Raw genomic sequence first — 5,798 nt, 5'->3', positions numbered from 1 at the left:
AAAGATGGTGATGCTTAAATTCTTGTTGCTAAGAAAAAATTTATCATGCCAAACCCCTGATTCACCACAAATTAAAGTCAACATGAGGGGTTTCATATATGCACCATGTAAAAATTCAACTTTCTATTTTCCATGGTTATCCACATAATATTGACATAGCCACACCTATATTTATAATCCTACTTTACAAAGATACCTCTTGAAAATGTAAACTTTTTTTTCTATATGCTGATAGTATCCTACAAACTGACCTCATGTTTAATTGATTGATTCACTTATTTATAGGATAACCAATCTGCAAATATGTCCAAGTTAAGCACTTAAGTGGTGATTGCTACCTTGTTGTCAAGCTTTCCTTCCCAATGTAGAGCACCTCACAAAGGGAGTGTGATCCTTGAACAAGGCCACATGCCCTAGAAGTTTATCCTTTCTAGAGAAGCTTGTCCCACAGGAGCACTGCCACCTGAGATCCCCACAGTGTTTCTCATGAGTTCTCAGATCAGCCAGCACAGAAAACTTCTTACTATTGCACCCCTTGCACATATAGACCTTAGGGCAGTGGCTTCTCTTGTAGTGGTTCTTCACACATATCATTGATTTCAGAGGTTGGAATTTTGCATGGTTCTTGTTCCACCTGCACCCTTCATGTGGGCAAGAGTATTTTCTAGGCATGGGTGAGTCTTGATCCTTGTCTAGGCCATTGGTGTTGGTCTTAGGCCTTACCAATGCAGCATTGGTCTTGTATTCATCTCCATGGGCTCTCATATGCATCCTTAGGTTTGCACCCCTTTTGAAGCCCTTGCCACATATGTGGCAGTAGTGGGTGAACTCAGCCAACAGATCAGCTGGGCTCAGTTCAATAATTTCACAAGAGGGTTTCTCAAGAGCTCCAATCTTCTCCCTATGGAATCTCAAGCCAGTATGACCACCATGGTTTACTTGAGGAAGATCATTAAAGATATCTAAGATCAACCCATTTAAGGGATCATCTAAATGGACACTATCCTTCATCAAGACCCACTCATCACCTTCTAGAGAGCTGCTCTTGTTAGGGGCTCTAGCATGACCAAGTCCCCCTGGCAACCCTTCAGCTAGCCTTGGAACACCCTGAAATTTTGTGGGGTCCAAGCCAATATTGTTCTGGCAGATGGTCATCATGGATGATGTTGTAAAGACCACCTCTTGCATGATGCTCCCAACCTTTGAAGCAATTGATCCTTGTTGGTGTATTGGTGCTTGGGGTGATAGCAAGAGCTGAATCAATGCCTGAACTTGTTGAATTTTGTCATGGAGAATAGAAAGGTTGTAGAAGAACTCTTGCTTCTCCATCTCTCTCTCTCTCTCTCTCTCTCTCTCTCTCTCTCTCTCATGTGTCAATGACTCCCAAGAGTGGTACATATAAGTCGAATACTGGACCCTCGAAAAACCTTCCCCGGAACGTGCGGCCTAGTTAAAACCATCGACAAAAGAAAGCAGGCTAAGTATTAAAAGAATTTGCCATTGTCTCAAAATATATAATATAATTTTTTGAGTACCTCTTCAATGTCCCTTTCAGCATAGTCCCCTCAGATCGGAATCCCCTTCTTTGGCATTGTGCCTATGTCACGAGGAAACCCTTCAGCGCCTCTTTTGGGACTGTTCCTTAAAAACTTCGAGGCATATTGCTTGGGAAGATCTTAATATCACCTGGGACGAACTACTCTTTCCTAAACAGGTGCTGGTAGAGGATCACCTAAATCATCGTGGCAAGGAGTGGAGATTTGTATGGTGGGTTTGGTGGTTGCCGGCTTGGAAGCTCATTTGGTTTGAGCGTAATGATGGTATTTTCAGGGGGTTTGAAACACAGTCCGGATCACCTTTTTCTTCACCTGAAATGGGAAATTTGCAGCAGGGTGCTTAGGAAATAGCCGGGCAAGGACATACGGTGGATTGATACGAACAAATCGGTGTTCTAAAACCTAGTTGTATGGGATGCCCATTCTTTGTCCTGATCTGATTCCGATCTGTTATACTATACTGTTCTGTTTTTTCTGTGTTCTGATTTTTTGGCTTCCTTGGTTTTAGACTGTTGCTTTGTACCTGGTGGTGGGTGATATCTCATCACTCCCATACATTCTTGTATGCTTCTTTAATCCTGAAATTGAATGAAATTATTTTGAGTGCCTCATAGTGTCACAATTTTACGTTCTGCTAGCATCATATATAATTATTATTGATATATTTATGCATGAACAGTGTTACTAATATTTTCATGTCATTTATGCACCACATCATCAACCACATTGGTCATCACTGCCTATGTTGAAGGCTTGGGGGGCCATGTCCAAAGGAGCCTTCATCCAATAGGACTCACCGGGTTTTGACTAGCCTCCTCTTATCAGGAAATTGGTTTAAGCCTCTTATCAATAAGCTTTGCTACATATATAGACTCATTCTTAGGGTTAGGCCATGATATATGGAGTGATGTTGATTATTATTCTTACATGCAGTGAAATGCTTATGGACTCGCTCCTAATTTGATGGTCTGTGATATTTTTCTTTATCATGAATTGTGAGCCGTAGATTTTTCACCATCTCAAAAAATAAAATCTAATGCTAATATATCCGACAAATTGTGTTTGCAAGTTTGCATCAACAGGAGCCATACGATCTAAGATCGGACGTTCGGAGGATCACCATCCATGGAGGCGGGAGGCGGATCCGGAAAAAGCGGGAGGCAGTTGGGGAGGAAATCAGCGAGGGGGTGGCGGCAGTGGCCAAAGGGGGTGGGGGAAACGATGTTGGAAGGGGCGGTGGGAGGGGAAACATCATTTAGCAAGGAATCCAAAGTCCTCTGCAGATTGGAGGAGATGTGAAGGAAGGGGCGGTGGTTGGCAGAGAGACGAGGAAGGTGCGGTGGGAGGTGGGGAAGGAGATAACAGTGGTCGGTGGCATGGTATTGGAGGTGGGGTCTGTGGCATAGTGTTGGGTGGAAGGCGAAGAGGAATGGTGGTGGTGGTGGTGGTGGTGGTGGTGGTGGTGGTGGTGGTGGTGGTGGAGGCTGGTGAAGGGGCGGCAGGAAAAGGTGGCGGAGAAGGAGCGGCAGGAAAGGGACGGCGGCATGGAGGCCGGTGGTGAAGGTGGAAAGGAAAAAGAAGGGAAGCCGATGGTGGTAGGAGAAAGGGGAAAGAAAAGAAACTACGCAGGAGCCGTTTATCTTAGATCGAACGGTTCATGTTGGTGCAAAGCAAACAAAGTTTATATATATATATATATATATATATATATATATATATATATATATATATATATATATATATATATATAGTGGTTCTATACCATTGGGTCGTGTATTTTTTATAAAAAAAATATGATTTTTGAATGCTTGAAGATTTATAAAAAGTATGAGCTAAAGCTTTAAAGAAATCTCATTTATACATTAATATGTGACTATTCAAAAGCTGGTTCTTATAAAACTAAGCATGCAGATTACATTTGTAGGGTTAAATTAAAGAGAAAAGAATTAAAAAATGTATAAAAATTTCTTATATCTAGTGATTGTATATATTTATATATATGTGCCACCTACTAACTCCATCAGACAATTATGACACCAAACTAACCTAAATGTTCATGTCTGGGGATGCGGTCAGGCATTTTGCCATCAAACTAACCTGACTGGCAATGGCAGCTTTGAGTAGCAAACTTCAAAACATGAACAGAACTATTAAGTGCCAGGCTGGTCCAGTGTATCTTTCACTTCATCAATCCTTGTCTTCATCTAATTTATACAATTAAAAAACAATAATAATAAAAACTTCCTCATCATAGTATCAGTCACTTGTACTGTCATATGTCATGGGAAATGGGCGTGGAGGCCAGGAGCAGTTTCGATCATGGTCACCGATATCACCAACTTTTTTAAAATATCGCAAGAGATTATACCCACAAAATGTGTTTTTTTTTAAATATCGCTTACTTTGAAAATAAAGGGGTTTTAACCTGATAATTAACATGATAAAAGCACTTTTTCCCTAGTTTTTGGTACCATTTATATTTTTTGCTTTTTTTTTTCAAAAATCACTAGATTTTCCCTCAACATTTTTCTGAAAACAAGATTTGTGACCATGATGTGGATGTAGCATTGGATAAACCGACTTGAAAGTGAGAAAGGGAGTCATTCTTGTTTCTTTTTTATAACAAGTAAAACTACTTAAGGCAAGCCCCAAAGGGTTTGGCACAATGGGATTGGGCCTTGCCTACGAGACGTGCATTGATACTATTGGGATTCGAACTTACAACGTCCCAACACAAGGTGACGTGCACTAGCTGCTCCTAACAGACAAGTGGAGCCCCCCATTGGTTTATGGGTCTCACCCCTTGCATAAACCAACAGCCGGCATAGGCCTTGGGGGCAAGAGTCCAAACCTCGAAGTTTTATGCCTCTAAGGTGATGACCATAGGTACGGCAGGATAGCTTTCTTACGCTAGATTTCTCACTTAGTTGACCACCAAGCTTGAGAAAATAAAGTAGAGTGTCCAATTCTCTACCTTTCTTGGGTAGTCTGCTTGCCGCTTTCTCGCTTGGTATTTTCTCACATTGTTTGTGAGAAAAATCTAAGTTTGCTACTCTTGTTTAGCATAGGTTTTATTTTCCTAAGCTAGTAGAGTACTTTTTCCTACTGGGAATGCCCTTTCTCACATAGGATCCTAGTTAAAGTAAGATTCCTCTGTCAGATTTTCAGCTCACCGTTGAGTAGGAAGACTTTGCCAGCGCAACTAATGAGGGCTAGGGCTTCATAAAGTTCGAGTAAGTATTCTCTTTACTCTTCTTGTTATTACTTTATTGTGATTTTGTTTTCCTGCCCACTTTGCACTAATTTGCATACATTGTCTCCATTTTGTTTGAGCCTGGGGGTGGGTTCACTACTCTAGGCTTAAGGTGCTTTAAGTAGACTTTAGAAGATCAATTTTTTTAGAAAGTCTCAACATTGGTTGGACTATCCCCCCCAATTTGGGCAGGAACGGTCTGGTCTTGTACTAGCGAAAAAACATTTGTTTTAAAAGAAATTGGTTTTTAAGAAAAATATTTTTTAAATACCTTTTATTTCCAAAGATAGGATTTTGGTCCTATTGTCTTTGATCCCATATGCAGTTTCATAAAAAAACACTCAAAGGTAGTTGACAAAGGATTTGGGGCCTCAACCTTCTCTTTACTCATTGCTCTTTTTGAATGTAGAACCTTCCATCAGATCGCTTAGGACATATGAGAAGGGATGCCCACTCAAACTCATGACATTGTTTAGTTTGAACACTTTAGTTCTTGATAGAAAAAGATAATGAAAATAGAAGTATCTTTTCACTTATATATATATATATATATATATATATATATATATATATATATATATGTAATTGTTCCTTTTATATATTCTGAAAACAAAAGTGATTTTGCCTATAAAAAAATGTTTATCATTCGTCTGTTATTATTGTTCTTATATTGCATTTAGTTCATCTATGCAATTTTTCAATTGGGGTATAAATTAATCTCTGAACTTATTAAAATAAGGTCCATACTTTATGGTGAAGAAAGCATTCATCAAGTTAGCAATTTAATTATAAAACCATTCAGTAGTTCCCACTTCTCAAATCTAGTAGAATTGTGAAATTTATTCTGGTTTCAACCATCTAGATCTTGATAGGCCTAGGCATATGGCCTAAAGAGTTAGGAGTTCCGAGGGTTTTTTTTTTATAACCAGCCCGTCATGTGCTTAAACTAATCTAATTCAATAATTCAATAGTTCTATATCTTCATTATA

The 5,798-nt window shown here is 39.5% G+C and overlaps 1 pseudogene; it reads right to left on the bottom strand.

The window, feature by feature from the left end:
* Positions 1-345: 345 nt before the first annotated feature.
* Positions 346-1,329, bottom strand: LOC149839763 (protein SENSITIVE TO PROTON RHIZOTOXICITY 2 pseudogene; annotated as a pseudogene).
* Positions 1,330-5,798: the final 4,469 nt, after the last annotated feature.

The sequence above is a fragment of the Nuphar pumila genome, chromosome 4 (assembly GCF_984573655.1).
Source record: "Nuphar pumila chromosome 4, dmNupPumi1.hap1.1, whole genome shotgun sequence".
Taxonomy (NCBI): domain Eukaryota; kingdom Viridiplantae; phylum Streptophyta; class Magnoliopsida; order Nymphaeales; family Nymphaeaceae; genus Nuphar; species Nuphar pumila.
Note: the sequence above shows the minus strand (reverse complement) of the source record. Positions and strands in the feature narration are given on the sequence as shown.